General features: G+C 40.4%; 1 long non-coding RNA gene across 1 annotated transcript; it reads right to left on the bottom strand.

Annotated features, from left to right (window-relative positions):
• LOC138066591 (uncharacterized) lies at positions 1-23,656 on the bottom strand. The gene is made up of 5 exons (XR_011139905.1): positions 23,223-23,656; positions 21,061-21,665; positions 19,091-19,191; positions 4,876-4,944; positions 1-557 (listed from the first exon to the last, which is right to left on the bottom strand). It is a non-coding gene; the product is annotated as an uncharacterized lncRNA (long non-coding RNA).
• Between the last annotated feature and the right edge of the window lie 3,196 nt (positions 23,657-26,852).

The following is a 26,852-nucleotide window of genomic DNA, read 5'->3' as shown; positions in this document are numbered from 1 at the left end:
CCAAAGAGCTTGAATACAGCACCTATTTCAGTAGTTTAGAAGACCGCAAACTGCAAATATTATGCTCTTTAAATATTAGTACAATTACGGACTGATGCTTCTAGGTCTGAGGAGTTTTAGGTGAATTATCATTAATAAGAGAGTGGAATGATTCGCTCTGGCTCAGTAAATAATTTAGGACCGAAATGAAGCTAATATTAATTATTATGTCCTCATAGAAATTTGGTCCCATCAGATAAACTTATTTTGATTTCCTTTCTTCACAAAATTCCCTCTACTTAAGAAAAGGTAGCTGTATCGTGAGAACATTCTTTGACTTCTCCAAGGCGTTTGGTTTAGTGTCACATGGCATCAGGATTCAAAACCACGGGTTCCATTAATTAAAAACAGAATCGCTGATAGGTTTGAAATGTAGCTGTTAGCAAGGTAACGTCAGCCAATGTTGCTAGTGAGATTCCAGAAGTGGCTCTTGGTTCATCACTTTCTGGTGTTTGTATAAAAGGTCCGAACAAAGTTGTAGAATCTCGGCTGATAAAATCTGCGCAGGATCTAAAGATCTGTGAGGTAAAAAATACTGAGAAGTAAATTACGGTTGCGAGGTGATGTGGATCATTTGATTAAAAGGTCATGATCTGACAGGTTGTGTTTTAATGCATCTAAATGCCAGCTGTTAAACTGGAGAATGAGGAATACAGGCTCTTCTTAGAGGACAGAGCTAGGGGGGGTTTTAACTTGGAAAGCACCGACTCAGAGGACAATTATGGGGTCACCATGAGTAACTGCCTCAACAGCCAGTCTCCGGCCAGCCTGCGGCGAAAGAGAGCTAATGCAATCCTTGAGCATATAAGAAAGGAAAACATCAGGGAGAAACAAGAAATGATTCTGCACCCTGTGGGAAGGCCTCTGTTGGGGTACTAATTTGTAACTCCAGTGCCAGGTTAGAGGGAGGATTTAAATCCTGGTGCTGCTGCCGACTCTGTGCTGCTCACTCGTGTCGGTGGGATGGAAGATGCTGTAGCTCACTTGAGAGCCTCTTCCCCGGAGAAGCACAGGCCAAGCCCAGGCTGCACCATGGAGTTCCCTCAGCGTGGGCACAACATGCCAGGAGAGCTGCACTGGGGGCAAAGCGCCTACCTGTGCCGCACTGCAACCTTGTGGATACCCACGGATCTGCCCATGTGACAGATGCGTGCTGATACAGGCTCTGGGCTCCTGCCTTTGCCTGTTAATGCTTTTCAGTCACCTCACTAAGTCATAAACACAGACGTTAGTGGAAACTATAATTTACAAATCTAGAATGGAGGTTGCTGTTTGTTTTACTAAGGAAAATTTTTTAGTTATATTAAATTGCAGTTATTTTCCAAACAGAAACATGTGACTGACCTCATATTTATTCTCTGCACAAGAATTAGCTATACAATCATTTCTTTCTTTTATAGCAACAAGAACTACTATACCTGCTAGGAATTAAAAGTAATATCATAACAAATAGGCATCTGTTGAAAAAGAAGAATTGTAAATCGTTACAGACATGTGCAATCCAGGCCTCTTCGCTCTCAAGGCTTCATTGGAACAACATGTAGGAAGAAACAGCCAATATTTTAAAAGCAACGGGAAAAAAATCTGTACATCATTTGATCTTTTCTATAAAAGCATCTTAACTTGCATGTGACCAGATTATTAATCAAAAAGCTGGCAAAAGATAGTTTTAAAAACTGGGTTCTTAAAGATTCATCACTTTGTCATGCACACAAAGAGATGTGCATTTTACATGTTGGAAAAACGCCCTGAACTACAGCAAGTAACATTTACACAAAGCCTGGAAAGCCAGAATTCCATATCTAGCGCTAATGATGTTTAGCATCTAACAGAAAGCCTAAGAAGGAACTTTAACATGTACTATGAATACCATGCGTTTTAGGTAGATATTGAGCACCCAGCTCCAGTGTGATGAATGTACACATAAACCTCAAAATTAGTCTTAAAAGCATATAAACCACTTCAGTTGTTAAGATTTTCTAAAACCCACGTGTGTGGGTAATATCACTAAAAGCAGGTATGTTGGATAAAAATGAATGATGTCCCTTTTCCAGTATAAACCCAGGAGTTCATCTTCCAGCGTTGTTTATAAATAGAAGAGAGTCAATTTGCTTAGGATCTGCAGGACGTTTTGGTACTCCATTTAGATAATGACAACATTTTTAACACAGCTATCACTCATTAGGTCAAGAGGTTGTGATTAATCAAGAACTGTTTTGGTTTAGTCTGATAGACATCTAGTCTCTTTAGTTTACAGTTGAATGAAGATGGCTTCAACAGTTTACAGAATGAGCTGCAATGATACATTAGACCGAAATTGAGATGGAAGAGAGACGTGTGATCTATTTTAACCATTCCATTTGCATTACAATGTGCTGTGTGTGAATTAGTCTAGGCACTGCTAGAGTAAATTAAAATCTGCTGGGAATGTGTGAATGTATTACACAATAGGAATTCACTGGCAGGTTGTAGCTAGATGTCTGCTGAATGTTACCAGGCAATATTGTTGGTGTTTGGACTAAAAGAGGAAAGTTTTTGTTTTAATAGCAACTGACTGGCTGTTAATGGCTGATTGGGCGATGAGAAAACCTGAGGCAAAACGGGTTATGACAAGAACTCCCATGAGAAGCTCTGCTTCCAGGGCGTATTTGGTCTGATATCCAGATCAAGGCAACATAGGCCTGTTCAAATAAACTGTGGAATGGGCATTCACGCTTTTGGATGTTTAACGAAAATGAAATAAACCTCCAAACATTTGATTGGAGTATAAAGAGTCTCATGGCTCTGTAAATACTTACGGGCATTGTCTAAGATTATCTGCCAGCATTTTCCTAACAACAAGCTCTTTCTGATCCAGTTTTCTGGACTGTCATAAGGATCTTTCCCCAAAGAAACCTCTCAACCAGGGAAGCAGTGTGCACTCAGTAGAAAATGAGAAAGTATAATCAGTTACTACATTATCTATGAATACACATCTTGCACCCACAGACGTCAATGACATTTACAACCTACATTCAGGGCTTCTTTTCAATAACTCCTTCATAGATCATATTGTGAAACAGCCTGCATTGCATGAAGGATTTTTATTGTCTATCCTTGCACGAACAAGTATATTAACCTGTATTGAATGCAAGTGCAGTGTAAAGGTGTTAAAAATGTTACACAGTACTCAAGTTTTCCACCTGACCTCATATTTTTTATTTATTATAAAGAAAGTGAGTGAAGTCTCCAAAATCATTTTTCATTTTTAATGAATGCACTTTGGAGGATGCAGCTCAATGCAGTACTGCCATCTTCTTATTCCTTTTCTCCTAATCCTGTATATACATGCAAATACACACATACACACATGCTGATACACTTCTTTCTTATGAGCGATGCTGACAGGTCTAAGGCAATGTAACAGCACGTGTACAAACATAAATCCTTCAAAAGTTTCTATAAGCACAAATCTTGGTAATTTCACTCTTCCTCTTTCTCTCCAGATTGTCTAATAACTCTGTGCTAAGCACTGCACACGTGCTTTCTTTAACACCACAAACCAACAAAAAATATGAATGATTACAAAATACACACACTGCAGTGTGTGACCTCTGATATTGTTATTGATCGGAGACATCTGAAAAAATACAGTAATGATATGGCGTTGTAACTAGCCTTACAAATTTCCCTGGCTTTAATTAAAGAACACAGACTAGAAAGTGCAGAAGCTGAATATGGACAGCTTTGTGGTGATTTGACCATTTAACGCATATTTCCATGCTTGCCAAAAATTAACACTGATTAGGAAAATCCAGCGGGCTCTGGTGACCCATCACTATCCACAACCTGTGCCCGACTGAAGCACCTTCCTAACTCAGGGAATTCCTCCTTGTGACAGTCTCTCTCTGTCTCTCTGTCTCTCTATCTCTCGGGACCCACTTGTCCTGCTTTTAGCATGACTCAACTTCTTGTTGAGTTGACCTTTGCCCCTTTAAATGAAAGGGTTTCATGCCCTGGAAGCTGGTTCTGTTAGTAACTTCCACTGAACTAGAACATTATCCTCCTACAGTAACACTGAAAAAATGCAGCATAATACCTGCATTAATTATTGAAAGAATAATATACTTTGGGAAAAGGAAATGCTGGACAGACCTAAAGCTCCTAAGCAGGGCACATCAAAGGGTACATTACACATAGCTGGAGGATTAATGTCTCTTTATCTAATGATCAAATTAATGTTTTTATAATTTAGCTTGCTGTTAAGGAGATTTTAGGGTGAACAATACTTTCAGATAAAACCACAAATTCTAATCATTAGGAAGTTGCCTCTCCTGATCCTATTAATAAAAAGCATATCCTAGGTAATCCCTGAAAAGTGAGTACATTCAGTATATCCCAGGAAGGCAAGAGATTATTTTCCTCCTGATTTTCAAAAGAAACCTCGGGAGACAAAAAAAACGGTCTATCAAGAACAGCAATGTTTCCTGAACTAACGCACAGGGAAAAAACAAACAAATAAGTGAAATGCCTTAAACAACTTAAATGAAGGATTTGCATAGGAAAGAGGAACTTGAGTATGAAAACTGAATCACAGGAAAACGGGCTGTTAAGAAGACAACACAACTCAGGCAATGTAAGCACCCCCAAATTAATTTTTTCTAGTATTTGACAAAATCTAGAGATTGATTCTGTGACAAACCCCCTAATAATCTGATCATCTACCATCTGACATTGTCACTAATATTGTGGAAAAGGAGTCAGCTCGGTACTCAAATGAAAGTGTCCTGACTGCAGGAACAAATGAGGAACAAATAAAGATTCAAATGAAAAAGCAACAATTTTAAAAGCCCTTACCTTCCTCAGTTTTCTGTGGAGACAGGTTCTCTCCTTGCATAGTGTCCTCTGGCAAGCTGGCATCCGACGCTGTAATTCACATTAAACGGCAGTCACCCCACTGGGCTTCCAGCAGACCATGACAAGCTCTCCTTTCGCTTATGGCGAGTAGGAAGGCAGACCACAAAATCCTCTTTATTGTAACATATCTCATAGTATGGAAAAGGTTTGAAACTACTGGGAAAGCATATGGGGACAGATATATGTATGTATTTTTTTTAATACACAAGAATCTTTTCCCTAGTGAGTCAATGAGAGCCCACCTTCCAGCTCTGACCCGGCTGCACAGTATATCTGGCTTTTCTTCCTTATATTGTCTCACCATATGTTTTTCACTCAGTCACATACTTTAGAGATGATTTCCCAGCAATGAATTACGAATAAAAATATAGGCTCATCTTTATAAAAGGCCTAGGAGCTGAGATTTGATCCTCTGGTGATTAAAATGCATTGGAAGTCCTAACACCACACTCCCCTCCAGAGCTTCATGGGTCTTTGTACCAAGACTCAAGACACGAGGCTGTGGTCGCTGCTCTCCATGGGCTGGCTGGAGGGCTGCAGACTTGCACCCCTGCCGTGGTGGCCTGTGTGAGTAGTACTTCTGGGGAAACAAGGTGTTTACTGTAGAAGGAGAGACTTATGGCACCTGAATATCAAAACAAAAATGAGTGTCTTAAAAACTCTGATCTGGCAGATTGGGGCCTTGAAAATGTTGACAGTCACTCTAAATTCATGGGTTTTTATGTTAAAAATCTTCATGGTTCTTTTACTTTGACATGCTTTTTGTGTCCTGGATGATACAAGACAAAAGAAGTATTCTAGCTTATAAACACAGAGTTGAAGTAAAACAACTGCGGCATCTCTGAAACCTCCCGAATGAGACTCAGAAAGCTCTTTGCAGATATTAGGGAACCAATCTTCGTATCACCAACAGTATGGTAGATATCTTATTCCCATTTTATGGAGGGTGAAATGAAATTAGAAAGACGCTGTCTTTAACTAATGTTATGTTTCTGTCTGACATTAGAGAAAAGTGACTTGTTTTTCCACTTGCGTGGTGCATGATGATACATCACATTCAGTCATTTGGATGGCCTCCACAGTGACAGTCTCCTACCCTTCCTGCAACAGAAGAAGGGAAAAAGTCTCCCACCCTAACTTGCCGCTACTCTATGAAGTACAACCTTTCTCCACATGCAGAGTTTCACTAAAGTTAAAAGAGCATAGGCAGAGCAGTTCTCACAGGGGAATTTGCAGAAGATGGCGTTGGAAGCGCCACAGGAATTAGTAGGAGACTCAGGAGTTAGGGCAGTAGCTAAAACTAGCCAGATTTAGAAGCTCAGTATGCGCTCACTGCGTTTTAACTCATGAGGCACTTCCCGCGACAGATCGTCTGCACGAGCAGCTCGACCCAGCCCAGACCTGCGCCGCGGCCAAGAGCAGCAGCCACCTCGACGCTGGTTCAAACTGCCTGGGGAGCGACAGGGTAAAAGCCACAATTACGAACCCGTACGCTCAGGGGATTGAGCAAAAAGGTCACGTAATACACAGTGCTAGGTCTTAAGTGAAAGGAAAAGCAGAAAGACCTTCTACGAACACCATTTCTCGTGGCAGTGCTCCTTTATGGCCTTGCACCGCTTCTGAACAGTAATTAGCTTGTGTTTGCACAGCCCTTGCAAAGTACCGGGCGTCTGAAATTCCCCTATTTCTTTCTGTTTCTCCATGGCACTTCAGCTACTCAAGCTCAGTGCAAAATCTTCTTCAGCGACTTTTCAGAAATTGCTTTTCAGAACAGCCATTGCACAGCCGGGTTAGGACTCTTCGCCTGCACAGCAGAAAAATAAACTGAGCTAAGGTTTCTTCAGTTCAGCAGTAATGGAGCGGGATTTCATTTAATTTAGTTAAATACTGTTGCTTGACAGAATGAAATGTGATCTCTAAGGCAGAGATTAAAAATGGTGGAACAGTGTAAACTATTTGGGGTTTTTAATTAGTCTTCTGGTGAATTATCCTAATTAAATTTGTCAGAGAATCATAGGATATACCACTTGTGTAGAAACTGATAATAGTTGGCCATTCATCTCTCTGTCTACTAGCTATTATATTCTCCAGATAAAAATCATCCACCACCGGAAAAAAACAGCATTCAAAGCTTTGAATTTGATGCACAACACCGAATTAACTTTTTCTTAAGCTTAAGATGGGGTAAGTGGAGAAATATCTGTGATTTACACAGTGTGTGCCAAATTCTGCTATTGGTCACAGCTAGGGTTGTACATGAATGTATTTTACTGGAGGGAGGACCTGGCACATAACATTATTTTCTCCAAGAGAGGAGAGGAGAGGAGAGGAGAGGAGAGGAGAGGAGAGGAGAGATTTTTTTTCTCTTTTCTCTTTTTTCAGTCCATGCTAATAGATAATTGGCCATCTACTGGACAAAATATTTCACTATCTTAATAACATGGCTGCACAGTAAAAAAAAATCTTTTCATGCTGCAGCTTGGCTTCAAACTGTTAACTTTTTTTATTAACAGTGATAAAATGAAAATAAACCCACAATAATTCCTCTCATCAGACTTCAGTGACCTAAAAAAGGTAGCCTTCTTTAGAACTCTGTTAACCTCACTGGTTTCTAACAGATATTATTTGTGCTTTCAGATATGCAGACATGATCCACACATCTATGTGGAAAATTTTGGATACGCAGTATTAGAATTTTGTACCGTAAATGCCTAAACTTCCATTTCAGACCTGTGTAGTCATATTGAGCAAAAGGATTTTTGACCTTATACACTGTCAATTGCATTTTTATACATGGGCTTTGGTTAGAAGCAAGCATCCCCCGATGAATTTCAAGTTGTTTTCTGCATAATAGCCAAATGTCTGCTACTGTTAGAGGTAAAGATACCAGAAAGTGAGAAACAAAACCAGATTAAAAATACTCACCAAATTTACTTTTTTTTGCCTCTTTGACAGAAAGTTTTTGGAAAATGGACTTTTAAAAAACCTTCTGGTAATGCCAAACAACTGTGTTTTGGAGAATTGGATTTTTTTCTACTCGGGATGCTAAGACCTGTGTCCTAGCCCTTGCTGCAGCTCCCCACCATGCCACAAGGGCAGAAGGAGCCTTCGAGCTGGATTCATCGCCGGTGGGAAGTGCATGCTGGCCCTCTCCTCAGCTAGGGGAGAATATCCAAAAAAGGTGGTGTGAGAAGGCAGTATGTTGCAACTGCTGGAGCAGGGTTACCCGTCTAGGAAGAGCAACTCACAGCAGTCAGAGCCTGGTGCTAAGTTTCTGCAGGAGAGCCAGGCAGTGACTGGCACGTCGTGGGGTCAGGAAGTGCCAGGGTGGGATTCGTCCACGCGCTCTTTCCCGGCACCTGCCTGTCACTGACAGTCACTCGGCCAGACCAGAAAATCTGGCTCAAAACATTTATCTGGAGCTACAAACCGATCATCCATTTTAGATGTAATTAACTGAAAAAGACGGCAAATCACGAAAGGTGCCTGTTCACATGTTCTCACCCTCACTCGAAAATTGAAAGCCTTTTTTACCCCATTTACTTGTGGAGCAGATATTGGACGAGGGTGGAAGGGAGCAGTCTTGAATTGCAACTTCTGCTCCTGCTCCCAATGAATTTTTTTGTTGAATCAGCTGTTCAATGTGAAATGCCTGGCAGTCTTGGTGTGGGGGTGCTGGAGGTGGGGATGCCTCCCTGGTGACCCAGCTCAGCTCCAGGCCCCTTCCTCACACATCCCCTACCTGCTCTTGACTCCATTCACCTCGGCTGCAGAGCAGGACGGACTCAGGAGAGGGGACGCTCGGTGGGACCCACCTCCCTACCCCTGAGCCAGGTCTTGTGGTTGAGAGAGGGAGGAGATCTGGTGTCCCCAGGCTGAGCGGTGCACAGCATACGGTTTTCCTGGTGACGGTGCCGATCAGCAAGGTGTCCTCCACGAGGTGAGCGGCACCACCTCCTCTGAGCAACCTGTAAACCCCAACAGCTGCAATTTGTGGCTTTGCTTTGTACAGGGCAGGTTCTGCCAGGCGTCCCGGGGGGCACATGAGTCTCCTGTGTTTCAACCAGAGCGAGCCAGGGACGCTCAGGCCCTATTTGGCCAGTTTTCTGAGTGTCAGGCAGCGAGACACCTTGCTGTTTGTTTTGGGGCACTTCTGAGCGTGGGAAAAAGGCAAACTGCAGCCACCTGCAAACATTTCACGTATAGTAGAAGGGTCCTTCCTCAGCACCTCGCAGTTAAGGAAGGTGCTTAGTGGATATTTTTACTGCATTTTTGCAGATAGACACGCTATGCCCGTCTACCCTCCCCTTAACTCTCCCCCACTTTCAATTTCCTCCTAGTGACAAGATACCCAGTTGCTGAAGTGGTCTGACTAGAACCACCTCGGGAAGGATGGTAACCCTCGCCTACCAAGGTACGCCTTTCTCTGCATCGCTCAATTGGACTGGCTGGTCATGCTGTCGTATCATATTGCAAATTCATGTCTAATTTGACCCTGAGGTCTCTTTCAGCATTGCTGCTTTCTAGGATTCTCCCTCCCTTTGAATGTCTGTGTTTCAAATTACTTTTCCCTGGGTGTACTGGGTTACATTTTCCCATGAATGTCACTGGTATTTTCCAGCTCCATATTTTAAATCACTCTACTTCCATTTTTATTATTGCTGTCTTCAGTGATGTTTGCAGCTCCTTCAAGTGTATGTAAATAAGGATTCTGAAAGTAGGGCTCTAGTACTATCTGTGACTTTTTTCTTTACTATTAAAATTGTCTAGCATCTTCTCTTTTTTTTTTTTTTTTTTAACTTAGTACTTGCTTGCTTTGGTAATCCACAATCCTGAACTTTAGGTTCAAAGACCTAAACTACACTGTAAGCCCTGTGAGGAAGAGTCTTTCTCCTTATGATCTGTACGTGCAACATCCAGGCCCGGCCACTGACTGGCACATAACCCGCTGCCACAATACAAATACCTCTGAATATTAATTGTTATAAGGGTTCTGTGCAGCATCACGGGAAGGGGTGGTCTTTTGGGAGCACCAGCCTGCAGATCTCTCTTATTGGGCCTCGAGTTTGTAAAGTTGTCAGAGGAAACCATGCAGTAGGTGTTTAAGCTCCACAAACCAGCCACGCTGCATGCCTCTGTGCTCTTCCAGCACTCTGCAAAGTGTTTACTCCCTCTGGGCATCACTGAAAATGTTCAACAAGAATTGGAAAATACCAACTACCTGACACAAACTGCCATTCTCACCACTCCCCAATTGTCGTCACTATTTCTTTAGCCTCCCTCAGTTTCAGAATCAGATTTTAAGTGATCAGGCCAATTGAAAACACTTGAAGAGATCTCAGCAGACAATCTATCTATACTTCAATGAATTTTAAATACTGAAAATTGCCTCCTGCTCTTAAAATACCGATTTTTGATACTATTTAAAGGAAATCTCACAAGTGATGAGTCATCTGGTTTCCACACATTCCCAACTCAAAGGTGACCTTCCCTGAGACCCCGAGCCCTATGCAGCAATGAGTTGCAGAGGCAACAACCAGCTGAACCTGACCAGAACTGGCTTCACTTTTTAGTGAAGTAGAAGGCTAGATTGCTGTTGGCTTTGATGGCAGCTGCCTTGGCTGCAGCCAGTTTGTCACCCAGTTTTCATTACAATTCTGATTTCTGTTAATACTTATGTTTTAGTAATAGTCCATAGTCCAAGTCAAGAAAACCATTTTCTCTTTACTCTGACAAGACAATCAGGAAGTATTTGCAAATCTTTGTGTTTTGTCTGACTAATCAGAAATGGATCTCAAGCCTCCTCTCCCTGACCTTTTAAAGGGACAAAATGTTATGCCACTGAAACTCGTGGGCATGGTAGAATGATTTCCCAGTTATTCCTAATAAAGAAATTCAGAACACATGTAACAATATAACTTTAAAACAGAACTATCATAGCAGCTTTACAAGACAAAACAATAGGATGGGGAAACCTAAGACAAATTTAACACACCACAGTAAATAAGTATTAGATGGACAATTCTGTCGATATTATACAAGCAGCGTTAAAGGGACCAACTCAACTACATATTCTGCTGTGCTGTTTCCTGTGTGCCAGGATAGCTCCAGCAGCTAAAATCACTGTCATCCTCAATATTTGGTTTGTTTTCAAATTTGCTCTTTATGAACAGCCTCCAGACCAAACATGTTCACCCAGGTCAAGCTTCTCCCACTTGGCTTTTGACAGAACTGAAGCAACACATAAAATGAAACCAGACAGTGCATTCATGTCCCTGATTCAAAGTGCTTTCAACTTTTATTCAACTTTTCCCAGTCCCTTTAATTTCAACTAGCTGAACTATTCCTTGTTGTATTTTTTAGCCAAATGTCTCTATCAAAATTTCAACATGATGGAAAGCAAACAAAAAGGGATGATTTCTCAAAAATAAACAAAAGCATTCATCTCCCAGCAGCAGCGTGGGTGAATCAAATCCCCTATCACAAAATCTTTAAGAGAGCCATTCTCTCATTGCAGGATTCCCAAAATGCTCCTGGGAACCCCCTGCCCAGGGCACGGCTCAGCCTGATCCCACTTTAAGAACTGCTCCGCTCTACATGCTGTTGCTGGGTGAGGGAGGCTGTCTCACTCTCCCACTGCCCTAGCCAAATTTTGCAACACACAGTGCATAGAAACTATTTCAGTGTTCCGTCTTTTCTCAGTGTTGAAGATCACCAGGAAGACCAGCGGTGTATTCAGAGCATTGGCAGCCTTATTTATTCACGTATGATTATCTGTAGCCAGCTCCAAATCTCACACTGTCAAAACATAAGGGCACAGGGGGCAATGGTTATTTTGCTTGTCCTGGTTTCCCAAGAACTCAAAGGGTGAAAGGACAACACATCCCCTGATCCCATCCCTGGAGGCCAGATTTTGGTCTCATTTGCTCTAAAACCAGGAATGTCAATAAAGTTACACCATGACTGTGCTGAGAGTCAAATCTCTGTTCTTGTACTTTATATCAGCTCAAACATTCACATAACGCAGTGGTAACATCAGGTAAAATCCTGCCTTTTTGAGTTCCACCAATAAACTTCCCATTAACTTCTGTAGGGCCAGGATTTCACCCAAAATATTTTATCTTCCTTGAGGGATGAATTTATCTTCATCCATTTAGAAAAAACCATACTGACTTACTGGAAGTACTGCCTATACAAACTGTGGAAACACCGAAAAGAAACACATGGCTGTATTAATCCTCACTGCTGTTTTTTGAAATAAAATTGTAGATAGTTTTTTTTTTTTCCTCTGACTGACTTTCTCTTCTTTGCAACAACCTAAACATGCTTAAAACCTAATCCATGTGCAGAACAGGGTTAAAATTTTAAATATCACAAATCCAAATCCCTACACCAAGGGACCCAGTACTGAGGGAGAAAAGCTGCTAAATGCTTCTTGTTAGTCTAGGAACTACGCGACCGCTAAACCTGCTCATTTCAGAGATTTATTTTGTTAGAAAGGATTTTAATCTTCACATTTCAGTTCCTCAGAGGAGGCAAAATCTTCCAAGTGCAGAGTCTGCAGCAGCGGTGAATCAACTATTGTAATATGCTGCCTCTTAAAATACTTCAGGGTAGTCAGGCATTAGGAAGGCTCCTATTTTGTGTGAACTGATCAAATACAGATGTTGCCAAAGAGTTGACCTTATTGACCGTGACTTAACTAGAGATTGAATGGCAGACAGACGGTCAGTAGTAGGGTGAAACCATGTTTTGGCGGTAGGGTGTAAATGTATATACAGTTTACAGGATGTGAATGACACCGAGCAAACATCTGTTCTATTGATAAATACTTGTATTTCTTCCAAAGAGTTTTATCCCAGGGAAACATGGTAAAAATAAATACTGCTCAATTTTGTTAGGTGTTTTGTGTGCATGTCATGGTCCTGGAAAACTCGAAATAGAAAAATATTAAAAATGGTACTAACTTTTCTCTCTTCCTGCAATATCAGGTTTCATATAAAACTCATCAGCTGAGCTGAGTATTAGTCTTGATCAATGGCAGGAAACCAGGGGATCAAATGTTAATAAATCAGAAACAGATACCTCCACTTGAGCAGAAATATATCACTAACCTGAAAAACAGGGCAAATTATTTGACAACTTTTATATGCATATGTATGCCTGGAGAAAACAAAAGCTTTTCATAAGATTCCTTAACAGCTGGAACAAAGAACCAAGTATGGAGAAAAAACAACTTACTGAGGTAATGAATATAGAACACGGCAATCAAGGGATACTAGAAACCCGTTCATTTTCTTTGGGATTCACATAATGAAATAAGATTAAATGAAGAGGCTTTATCTAATACAACAAATTAGCTCTCTGATACTGCTATTTGGTTCTTGGGTAAAGGTAATGAAATATTAAAACAGACCAGGCCTGTTTTAATGTGTCATTAACTTCACACAAGAGCTAAATAGTAGTATCGTAATTCCAGCTAAACACTAATTTGAAAGTTCTCAGAGATACACAATGCTCTTGGTAGTGTGAAGTTACAGAAAGGCAGCTTTGACTTTGACTAACTTTAATTGTGTAGTTTTCAGGTTGTGATACCTAACTATTTTAGTTCAAAATTCCTTACATTCATTCCAGATAAGCTCCCTAACAGTGTGGTCTTCTCTTTCAGTTGAAACTATTTGCTCCTGTGCATAGCCTACCAAAGTTAATTAGAAAATCCTGGTAGACCAGCAGGACAAAATTTCCCTTCCTTCCTATTTTCTCATTCCACAATCTATCACCTAGAGTAATTAGGACCAGTGAGGGATCATCTTCACTGGATTAACCTTAACTAAATTGTATGCATTCAACATATGCTCTTTTGATTAACTTGAGCCTGGACTGCTGCCTGTGGTACACCCACCTTGTAATTCTACACACTTAATTAATTTCAGATGAACAGCAAGAGGGATAAGTTAAATTCTCCAATTAATAAACCGATATTAGTTAATGTATTTTAGCTTAGCTTTTGGTTCTCTTCCTGTGCAGGGATAGAGAAAACAGAGAATAAGAGAGAGGTGGAAGTGACTAAGCTCTGCCAATAAGCTTGCAATGACTTTTCAGGGCCTGATCCTGCAGCAGTCTAAGCAGATAATTTTCCCCCGACAAGGAGAGGAATTTTGGCCACAGAATCAGTCCCTACACTGAAAGAATAAAATGCAATAGGCAGGAACAGGATTTTTTTCTTTCAAAATGATAAATAAGCATTATTTAAAACCTCCTCACCTTAACTCAGTTTTCCATATGGTTTCACTCATGTGTAGGTTTTCCTCATTATTAAAAACAAAAAAATTATAATGTCACTGGCTATGGGCCCAATCCTCCAGGCTTTAGTCCCACAAGCATATTTTTCTCCTCTCTATTGTCATGGGGAGCTGCCTAACAGCCGTGTCTTGCGTGCATTTGCCCAGATGAGTAACCTTGCTTTTGAATATAGCTCTAGTGAATTCAGTAGTATTTATCAGAGGAGTAAAATTACTCATGTGCAAAAATATTTGCAGGAATGGGCTCTATTCTATTAAAGTGTTGTTGGAAACACAAAGAAACATTCAGAGAAAGAAAGAAAACTCTCCCTATTTCTTTCTGACTGGAATTAGCTCAGATGTTAATTGTAATGCAGGGGACTTGCTCTCCTCCCAGCTAACTTATGTGAGTGCTGAGTTTCACTCCTTCAATGTGTAGCTCTGCTGAAGTTTCTCTCCGACATTTGTAAATGTGTGGTTTCAGGAAAACTGATAGGATTAAAGTTGAATGTGCATTTAAGTACTTTGCTGAAATGGAGATTGAGTGTTCAGCACCCTTCAGGACTGAATATCAAGTGAGAGCAAAATCAAGTCCACAGAAAACAAGATATTTTCAGTCAGATGTGTTTTTAAAATTCATTCTGGCTCTGTAAAATCATTCACTGTTCGTCCTCTGCAGAAATGAGTATTCTAACAAATGCTGCCAGACACAAATGTTGCGTATATAATTATATTTACGACATCTCTAAGGTAGCCATTAACACTTTCATTTGTGCACAATTTATATTAACTTCCAGTACTTGATTTTCTTACTAACAGGAATAGTACCAAATGGTTATAGGCAATAAAAGGGCCTAATAAGAATTTTATTCTTAATTAGGTATTTGACTATTTCATCAAATCATCGAGTAGTAGTTCTTTATATACAGATGTTTATTATAAATTAGCCTTTGCCTACCATTAAAAGATGGTGGATTGTACCTGCTGATTTGATTTACAGTCTTTCTAAAATAATGGGGAAATTTATTAGGTAAAAGTATTAGATAAAATTTTCTAAACATTTAAATAGCTTATGAGCTATTGCACCTTTGCACCTTTGCACCTTTGTAAGAGGTACTTTGGCACCTAAATCAGTTTGGCAGCCTCCCAAGTTAGTTGGACACCTTTGATGATTTTACCTCCCACTCCTTATTCTTTAAAAAAATTAGACCAAACAGTTTGCATAGTAAAATCCCTTAGGAGTGGGGAGGAAGTAATGATACATCGTCTTTGACTAAAATTGTCAGGGCTTTGGATCATTTTACAACCACAGAACATGAATACACGTGATTCCAGCCAACTCTCCACCATATTTCCTTTTATTTACATTCGTCACAGGCAAACAATGTAATAAGCTTGCATCTTAGGAGTCTGCTTACAAACAAGTGGAGAGATGCAAAGAGCACTTGCGATACAGAGCAAACAGCTCCGGAGAGAGCAGAAAGCAAAGCATTACTTACTACCTGACTCAGCTCACAGCCAGGCAGAACGCTAGATCTTCTGGCTGAATACATTGTTTTTATTAGTGTCAAGTACTTGATTTAAAGTAAGACCTAGTCACCTTACTGAGAGAGATTTTTCCTGGGGTATATGTACGTATCTATTTATCTATTGAGTGTGAGTATGTATATACATGCACCTAGCAGTAGGCCTGGTTAGTGTCGGCTTGACTGAGAGAGGATGTTAGTAATTACTATTTCTCTAAACACTACTTTAGCATAGTTTAGCGTATCAGCTGGCTTCTGCTGCCAGAAGGACATGTGCTGCCTACTGGAAGTGGCTGCAAAGCCAAAAGCCGAAAGAAAGGCCATTCCCATTCCTGTTGAGTTCAGGGGAATTTTGTTGTCGACTTCAGCAGAAAGAAACCTTGCTTGGCTTTTTTTGCTGACTTCAGCAGAAAGGGGTTTTGCTTGCGGGATGCAAGCGGATGGCACGAATTGCTCATTGCACGGGGCCGGGGGCCGAGTGCGGTGCCAGCGCTGGCTCGCCGGGCCCAGGCAGCCGCTGCTCGGCCGTGCCCGCCCCCCTGGGACACCCAAAGCCCTGGTGCCATGGGCCACAGCGGAAAAAGTGGGCTTCAGCTGATGCTGAAACAGGCAGCAGGGGCACTGCTAAAGGAGAAGCAGCCGTAGGAGCTGGAACTGTCCACCGACCTGCGCAGGATGCTTTTAAAATGGACTTTCTCTGTTCCCCCCGGCTCTTCTTTAAAAACAAGTTTTTAGGGGATTATGCTGCAAAAAAAGCAACACAAGCTGTGAGCCATTCATCCAGGAACCAATGTTGCAAACTCTTACACAATTATTTTTCACTTTTGCAGGCTACGTTTTTGACATTTTACAAACAGACAGAGTGAGGTTCTGATGCATTAACACTAAGACAAGAAACAGCATGTATGTCTTAGTGGTAGAGTGAAGCCATGTTAAGAATAACCTCTGGTCTTACATTTTATGATTCCAGTAAGTCAAAAGTATTAAAAAAAACAGGGTGTTGCTGTTTCACGCAGCATCTGCAATACAGAACTCTTCATGTGCAAGAACTGAGGAAAAATAAGCAAACTGCATATCCCCCTCACACCATTTATTATTTTATGATTAGGTATTTTTTTGATTTCTGTTTTAGCTCTGATGACTTGCTTGAGATAGCAGTTTTGTTTTTTTCTGTGGTCTCTATAGTAGCTGTCATGCAGAAAGAAGAAAACTTGTGTGGTGATAGACTTCACAACACACACCCTTCACATCTTCTCTATATGCATTAATTCTCTAAAACAGTAATTCTTAAACTCTTCTTCACCTGCTTGGGAGCTTTTCATAGTATATCACCAACTGGATTGTTATGCACACGTTTGATTTTTACCTCTAAGTATTCTGACATCAAATCATTAATCTCTATTGTTCAGTTTTGACTACAGTATTATTAAACAGTCTATTAAGTAAAAAGAAATGTAAGGGATGTATAAAAAGGCACAGTATTATTCTGATGACAGCTTCCTGGTGGTCCATCATACATAAAACTAGCTATTAGGAATATGTTTCAAACTAGCACCATAACACATTTCATAGCTGTTAAATTTAATTGTATAAATAGTTACTGACTCTATTTGGACTGTTTTAAAAAGTGAATGTGTAATAAATCATCTCATGGAAAAAAATCACTGAACATCCTCAGCTGCCATACTAAGAGACAACCTTCAGTTTTTGTCAATAATATCTACAGCAATTAGCTCTGATATTGAGCAAAATTAGAACTTGATCCTTCAAGCATTTATACACATGAGGAGTCCCAGTGGGACCAATCAATGTCCTCTATAGTCATGGAAATACGTGCATGTATATAGTCAATCATAAGTATGTATTTTTCAGGAAAGAGATCTATTTTTCTAAATGAGTCATTTTTAGGATTCAGTCCTGCTTTCCCTGAATTTTGGTAAAACAATCTATGTTAGTAGGAGCAGGCTGTTGGGCAAATGCAAAATAAATTCTGAAACCAGTAAACGTATTTTTCTTTTAGTGCAGTGACTGCTCTTAATATTAAACCCCGTATTTGACATGAACAACCACCCAGCAGGGTGATACAGAATATAGGATAACTCAGGCATTAAGTGATTTTTCTGCAGTCTGATATTGACATGCACTCTGCATACTTCCAGTTGTTTTTCTAAAAGTGAATGTAATGTCTTGGCTCAGTAGGAGTATCCCTACATGGGACAAGACCTAGTAAAATGCAGTGTCTTTTACATCAGACTGCTTCTGAGCTGTAGTGTAATTGGTACTGTTTATTGAATGACTTCCACCAAAGGTGGAGGAAAGATAAAGCTGCTGCTTTCAATTAGGTAGTCACAAATGTAAAAAAGCAAAGCTGTAGAAGCGGGATGGAAATCATTACATCTGATATGCCACGTCAAACAGCAATAGCGTTTGTGCTAATCACAACTTAGGACGCGCTATCACAGTTGACTTTGCTGTAAAGCAGAAAACAATGAGCAACGCAGACTGCTGACCTATCCCAAACTGCACTGTTTAATCAACTCAATTCTACATCACTGCTGGCTTTCCGCAGCAATCAAATACATCAGTTCCAGCAGATTCTCCGCCATTGCTATTTGAGCAATCAATACTGAAACCAAACCAGGCTTTTAGCAAGAACTCTGCACAGCGCCAGCCTGATCTCCACCTGGCTATCCAACACCGTCACTTGCTTTAAATTTGTCTCTCACGTTCATGCTTGCGTAGACCAAAGCTACAGCTCTGACGAGCTCAGCGCCAGGGATGCCGGGAGATATTTTAGCCAGATAGGGGCTGCGGTGCTCTCAGTCGTGGTGTTGCCAGGACGGAGCGCTCTGGCAGCTAGTGGATGAATCGGGACTAATCCAGGACGCAAGAGGCAGCAGTCAGGCAGCCTTTGGAAATGATCAGAACTGGAAGGTGTTTAGCTCTGAAGCTTGTTGCTTCTGTTTCATTCCTGAAGAATGGCTTATGGGACAACATAAGTCTATTTGTCTGTTTTCCTAATTAGGCCTTCTGATCTTAGAAAAGATACTAACTCTCACAGAAAGCCTTGTGTATGAAATAAAAAAAAATGTTTTGCTCCTGTATGATGAAAATGATTAAACCTTTGTAAAATCATTAACAACATTCATACAAGATTAAGTTTGTAAGATCTTAATTATTCAAGATACCAAAATATCACCCACTTTCAGTTAGCTCTTCTAGCCAATATACAACTGCAATATATCAGCGTAATGACTTTATTTGGCATTCTTATTTTCCAAAGAGGTTTTTTTTTCCCTTTTCACGACCATTTCCTATAAACAGATACATTATAAGTAACATACTTACACTTCAGGAATGTCTTCATTTTTATCCTGGCATTCACATCTGTCCTTGTTTAATGCTCTGCTGGTGGTCTGGCTCCATGGTATGCCCACTGCAATGTTCATCTTAAACAATATTTACATTGATTAGGGACCCCAGAGCACTAGAGACACTTATTAGAAAATGAACACAATATCCTGGGATAACAGCAAGCATCTAACTGTTTTCTTTCTGAATGACTATTAACGTATTGTGTACTTGTATAAACAATCAACTGTCAAAATGGGAATGTGAAGCAGAAGAACATTGTGCAAATATATGATATAAAACTTTACGTGCATAAAACATGCCGTTAATGAACATCCAAGGAAGGGGCACATTGTCACGTTTTTATTCAGACGATTGTGGTATCTGTTGCAATTAGGAACACTTTCTGTCAGGCATATGCACAGTAAGACCCTGTCGTGCCACTAAAATCTTATAAGCTCAATAAATAAAACAGAAAATTGGAGTAGAAGAGCGTGTTTGTACAATGCTTGTTGCAAAACCAAATTTGAACCTTTATTCTGCAGTGCCAGGAGGGGACATTAACATCACACATTTAAAAAAAATAAATAGCACTGTCTTCAAGTTAGTCATAGGATCGAAATTATATCTGTGCTATTGGTTTCCTCAGCGCAGGGCAGTGCACCTTAGCACTGAGTAATTTGTATCTGACACAAATAGCCACAGAAGAGAGTGTATAGCACGACAGCCATCTTCCCCATACATCTGGCCAGTAAAAGCAATCAGCTAGTGGCCAATAATTTCTTAAGCTTCTGTACCCTGCCTGCCTTGCAACCCTGTGCATTAGGAACATGCAGTTCTCAATTTGATTTCCTTACTTTAAGTTGGTTAACATGAGGCCAAGTTCTAATTAAGGAAGGTGGTTTGAAATGCTTGGTCAAATTATAGCTCAAAAAACACACTAGATGCCTTCATCATTTTAAACTTGTCCTGCATAAACATGAAGGCTACAGATTGTCCTGACTGCAGTAGTTTCTTAATATGGGTGAAGAAAATATCCTTTCCCAGCAAAGATGCACCAGTGAGGGTCCACTGCTTTGGGCAGGGGACGCAGAAACAGACTATAGGGAACATCTGGGAAGACACAGGTCCCCCATTTGCTCTGATAGCTCCTTCCTATTCAAGACATTACACTTGCTTTGTTCTCTGTAGCCATTAGGGGCTGGACTTCCCTCTATAAAGCGATTGTGAGAACGATAAAGGTCTAAGGCCTGCTGTCTCTGTGGGATGGCCGAGCCCAAACTGGGCACAGCATTTCAATGTGAGGAGGTCTGCAGAAGTTTAAAGGTGTTTTCCAATTGTGAGGACTGGATCTACTAAATTTGGAAATAAATTTGGAATTTGCCAGCTGAGGGGTGCAACAGAAAGTCATGGCAAAGCCCTTGTGAAGCTAGGCTGAGAAAAACCACTGGCTAGCTTGGGCAAAATGCTTGAAACAGTCTCAGTACGAAACCTTTCATGTGAGTGGGTATTCTGCAAGTGCTGCTAGAGAACAGGGAGCCCAGAGGCGGTGAGCTGGCAAGAGCACAGATAAGGAGGATGCTCAGGTCTGAACTGCTGCTTTTTTGCCTCTCCTCAGATCTAGCAAGTTCATATCTGCCAATAGGAAAGTTAAAAAAAATCCAGAGTCTCAATTCTTCCTAGTAAGCTCGCATCTGCCAGGAAGGAGGGGTGATCACCAGACATCTTATAAACGTTTTGTGAGAGCCATATTTGGATACTCAGGAATACTCGGAGCACAAGTAAAGAAGCACATTGCAGTGAAGCAGGAAGAAGTAAAAGTGAAGGAGAGGATATTATAAAGCTTGGCATTCATCAGCAGGTTTTCTCTCCTGCAACATCATCTTTTTCTTTCTCCAGGTGCAGTCTCCACACGAGGAAGCAGCTGGAGCACAGCAGTATAAAGATCACTTGTGTGTTACTGGTACCTGCTCACCGATGCTCCACGCTCACCCAGGGGCTTCATGTCAATGCTGAACAGGACAGCTGTGAGAGCAGACACCTTTCTGGGACTTCACAGGCAGAGCTCCAGAGTCAGAGGAATGGTGCCTGGTCTGAGAGGAACGGCTGAAACCGTTAGGTTTGATCCCTCAAACTCCTACCCTACCTCGAGGACCATGCAATTCCACAATGGACCTTACCAGAGACGATGGAGAAGTCCAATAACATTAAAATGGACATGTAGCGAGCAGGAGATAATTCATCAGTGCCACTTGAGTACCACTTGTGAGAGATGCTAACAATACCAAAAAGTGGCAGTGAAGGCAGCCTTTTACGTACCTCCCCCCTTCTGCTTCGAATGGTAGTTTATGACTGTATATGAAAAGTTACTGATGAAGAGGCATTTCCACAGGGTTTTACTCCTTTCAAGAGACAGGTTCTTCTTCCAGCCTTCTCCTTGGTTCACAGGGGTTTTGGGGTGCCCAGGAAAGGTTTTGTGGTTTGTCTTAGCTGAGAATCATGACAGCAGCAAACATGAAGTCCTTCATTTCCTTATGAGAGCTTACAGATTTGGAGCTTCAGTACATGCAGTCTATGGTATATAAAACATATCGGTATATAAAACATATCAGTATATAACCATCTTAGCAAATGTCTTATGCTTTATAACAGCTGAGAAATGACATGCATTCCTCTGCCCTTTACTAACATACTATCAGTGAGAAAGAAGATATTTCGTTTTCAAAAAGGAAAGAGAAAAAACCCTGAAAAAATATCCCAAAAAACAAAGGCCCATTCTGGATAAGTGGCTTTCTGGTATTTTCTAAAACAGCCCTCTCTAAATCTCTGAGCCCTATATTTAACACCTGAATGTTCCCAAAAACTTAGGAATGGGAAAAAACAGTCATTAAATGCTGTGAACCAAAAGAAAGTTTACATGTACAAAATGTCACTTTACCACAGCATATGAGTAAGAAAACATCTGTCCAAATAAATGATTGATTCTGACATATGTGAAGTAGGTATAAGCAAATAAAAAGTGATCCCTCTAAATCTTGTTTTGCAGCATTGGTTAAATGCGTAAAATAATGCAAGTTATACATTTAAGATGCAACTCAAATTAAACATGGTTGTATGCAATCCATCTGTGAAATATGAGCTATACTGCCACTTTTTTTGTAATCCAGAAGTTCCCCTAGACTGTTTTATGAACTTTTACCAGTTTATTTTTTAATATAAGAAGATGGAAAAAGGCCTCTTTCTGTTTCACCGTTCTCTACCAGTGAATCATGGGTCCCCTGTTACTCTGAGAGGAAAGTTGTTTTAGTAATTCTGGAAATAAACCTACTGCTGAGTCAGCATCGTGGCTGAAAATGACAAGTTTCATATTAAGAAATATATTAGAAATAGTAAGTAACGGTGTATCTCTCAGCCTCCCCCACCAAAACTAGCTGGCGCGTCAGAAGCTGATTTAACAAGTACCATATACACTGGACATGAGAAATATGCCTTGTGTATTTGTCAACATGAAAAATCAGGTTCATTTAATAGGAAAGAGGGTAAAATAAACTGAGCCAAATGCAGAGTTCTGATAGAAGTAGCACAAAATATTTTATTCACAATGGCACTCCCCTACAAAATGTTTAAACGATACCTTCAAGCAAACCAATATGAAAAGATTTTGAGGCAGCATTTTGGGGCTAGAAGTTTTGTTTTCAGTTTTCTCTGCTAGGGGATTTTCAAATAAGCATTTTAATAGCATTTCTAAATCAGTGTATTCTTACAGATAACCAGAGGGATTTTGTTACTCTGTTTATCTGGAATTCTAGCTTTTATGGAGGAAATAATTGGAAATAAAGCATTCGCCAGCAATGAATCTTTTCTCTCTGATTTGCTAAACAAGTCCATATGTAGTTATTGCTTGTATTTGGAACATTGGTAGCAGTTTTAGAGTAGAAATATGCTACAATTGCAGATTTAGGTAGTTATCCGGCAGTCATAGGGGGAAGCCATTGTATTTATTTTTTTTTTTCAGCAAAGGGAGCTCAATAATTTACTGCTACTTATACCTTTATATTGAAGAGTATTTTATGGCATGTTTTTTAACTTGTTAGAGAAATACAGCTGATTTTTCAGAAAGCCCCAGTACCTTGCTGTGGACAAGAAAGCTGCTCCGTCCTTCACCTCTCCAGCTCAAGGCCTGATCTTCCTCTGATGAATGTCCGTAGCTACCCTCTGCAGCCGCAGCCGCAGCCACTGCCGCAGCCGCTGCCGCAGCAGCCCCTCTGCTTGCTTGGAAACCGGAAAGAATTTTTGCCAGTAACCTTTCTTCAGAAGATCCCAAACCCATCAAAATAAATAGGATTCTTAAGACTTGCTTAATTTACATTTAATCTGAACCTAAGTCCAACCTGAAAGAAAAAAACCCCTCTCCCTGATAGGCAGAACTGCTTAAAACACTGCAGTTCTTTTTTTAGGATTTGGGTTTCCAGCCCAGGCAAGTGTTCCAGATTTGCATGAAGTGCCTCCTGGCTGAACAGAAGCTATTCCTTGAAGTCTTTCGTTGCCTTGATTTGTCTCTTTTCTGTGTTTAAACACCTCCCAGAAAACAGGACCCCAAGCTTACCGAAGCCTTCTACAAATAAATACGTATTTCCCACTAGCAATAACACAGTACTAAGTATTATAATGGCCCTACATTAAAAAAATTCGTTATGAGAGCAAGCACATTTAAGCTACCAAAATGTTTGTAGAGCAGCAGAAATCATTTGTATTAAAATAATGTACTTGTTAAATAATTTTACACAGGAATATCAAGAATCATTGTTTTACGAATGTTAATGTTAATATTCCCTGGGACTCATTACGAGCAAGAGTGACTACAAATGACAATGAAAAAACTTACTGTAAAACCTCTGAGTTTTCTTTCTTTTCTTCCCCTCTCCCACTGTAGCACAAATATGTGGTGAAAGTCAGAATTGTGCAAAAAAAAAAAACAAATATATTCCGAGATACTTTAAAAGTGCCTTTTCCTTCCCCACAGCCCAAGGGAACACTAACTATTTCAATAATCAGTGCTAACTTTTTGGTTATGATTTCTGTTTCCTTTCTCTGTCTCTCCCTCCCTCTCAATTTTTTTCCACCACCGTATGAGTATTGCTGTTTTCTCAATAAAGGAAGTAGAAGAGCTGCATGACAGCATTTATTTCAACAAAACACAAAACTTGTAGTAAAATGAGAGGCAGTTCAAACAGAAAATATTAGGAGGGAACTACAATCACAACAGAGTGAGAGAAAAATGACAAGTACTACAGGAGAACAAGTTATTAATCCTGAGCTTTTGCTCAGCGTGAAAAGCGGCACCTATATCGAACAAATTCATCCCAGCTTCACTGGGGATCAGTGTTCAGAAAGGAATAGCCACAGATTATCATCAGTACAATGGAATCTTGCAATTTACCAAAAGGAACAGGAAAAATGGACTTTCACTAGAACTTTCATACTTTTTCAGTCAACCTTTACTAGTCAGACATATGGACTATGTTAGCACTTCAGGTTACTGGCCCAAAGTCAACCTTGAAAATTAATTTCCCAGAAATATAGAAATTGCCATTTTTCACGCCTTGGATAGGGAAGGCCAAAACAAGTAAAAACTAAGAGTATCCAAATACTACTTTTGACTTAATTAATTTCCTCCAAAATAGCAGCTGTATCAGAATGAGAGAAATTTTTGTATAAAGCGGTATGTGACCCATCACAAACCTGGTTATAATTATGGATTTCAAAACAGTATCTAAAAAGCTGAGGCCCAGACAGCAGTGCACAGTAGTGGAACACATCCAATATTCATTAAAGATGTACAATATAGAAGTCCAGAGTTTAAAGACAGTTTTCAGACACAATTTTCCCACTTGTCTCAGGAATAAGGTAGAATAGCAAAAACAGAGGTAATAAAACGTGGTCAACCTCAATGACTTGGCCTGCATTCTTGGCAATAGTCAAAGAGACCACAGTTTAGCTCTGAGAGTGAACTTGCAACACCCTGAATTTTGCATCCTTTTCTTTCTGTGGCTGTTTTTGTTGGATGAAAAGAACCATCCCTTTGCCCACATTTTCAAAGATGACACACCAAAACCCTATCCACCACATAAATACACTGAAATCTGCCATCATCGCTAGGAACTAGCACAGTTCTCCTCGTGAATTATTTTGATTTACCAATTATCACAAAAACTGGAAAGAGATAGTGGTACCTGGTAATGATGGAAGAAGAATTACAGTATGCAAGGATAAAATCATGACTCTTTACTTGGCTTTTCTGTTACTGGTTTCAGGCCCATATAAGAACAATTCTGGCTAGGTTGCCTGTAAGGACTGAACCTGTAAACCCTGGATTTGAAACCAAGATCCTCAACTCTTCGAGGTATAAGGTAAAGCCCATTAGTAAAGAGACAGAGCAGTCTCGTAAAATTCCATATGCGCTACTGCCACAAGAGGGGAACACACCCCAGTGCCAGGGTGGGTAATGTCCAGATTAACTCCCCAGCCTACATTTGCAAGAGCAGGAATCGAAAGTGAGGTGTACAAAAGCATGCGTGCCTAACCATCCAAAAGGGCATTTATCTTCAGACTACAAATCCGCAATAATTTATCCAAATGGCATTTTAGTTTACACTAGTTAAGCCATATGCGTTGCTATTATACAGTCTTTCTTCCCCCATTTTGGACTTGGTAAACATTGCCTCTAAATGTTGCTAATTCATAGGAAAAAAACTTGTTTCAACAGACAGGCATATTCTGAAAAAAGGATCTTTTGCAAAAGTATCTCTCATTGAAAAATACCCCATTTGATGGTTTTGAAAAAAAAGGGGGATTGTTTAGGAGACTGCTATCCCTATGTTAAGCTTTTACAAATCTGTGTGCCAAATAACACGAAGGAGATTGTGACTTTAAAAGAACACGTTTCATTCTTTGGCTTCAGCACAGCGTGAGAGCGGTGCAGAGTGTGAACTCTCTAGATCGTACACCAAAATAAATATTTCAAATCTAATACGCACAGAGAGAGAATAGTTAAAGCGTAGCATTTCCTAACCTAATATATAATTTTGGTACAACTGAATCTGTTACAAATAAAAAGATAATCTCCATGCTTAAAATACGAATGCTATTAAATTCATCAGAAGTATTGCTCATAATACTAAGCCATTTCTGAGTTCTAAAGAGGTACAGGTACTCCGCACCATTCAGAAGTGTGCTCAAAAAATAGGATCGTGTATGAATATGTAAATAATCCTGTGACGTGACGGTACTAATCCTATGCTTAAACAGCACAGGGCTTGTCCTGTAAGGTGCCATGCAGGGGCGAGCACGGATGTGATTCTGATTTGTAGGTGCTGAGAGAACCACTCAGCACCTCGAAGGATCAGGTTGCAACACGGTGCAACTAGCACAGCATGGCAGAAAGCGGTAAGAATTAGACTTGCCACCAAGAAAGCTGCCTAGATGTGACTCACTTTCACTGAGGTTTAGAAATGTGTCAAGGAACTGCAGACAGTTAGGTCCTCAGTAAGCTAGCTGAGACAACCAAAAATACTGCTACCAGGGCCCCTGAGATTTTCTCTCAAAACCAGATCAGAATTCTGGCCCGTCCTCTGGAGCAAAGCGTGAAATCCTTTAAAGTCAGTTGCTTCCCATTTCCTCTCCCTTGCACAACAGTTTCCTTCTTCTTGTGCACCAGGAATGCCGGCGTGCTGAGGACCGGGGGACAACTGGAGCCGTC

This window comes from Struthio camelus, chromosome 3 (assembly GCF_040807025.1).
Source record: "Struthio camelus isolate bStrCam1 chromosome 3, bStrCam1.hap1, whole genome shotgun sequence".
NCBI lineage: Eukaryota > Metazoa > Chordata > Aves > Struthioniformes > Struthionidae > Struthio > Struthio camelus.
Note: the sequence above shows the minus strand (reverse complement) of the source record. Positions and strands in the feature narration are given on the sequence as shown.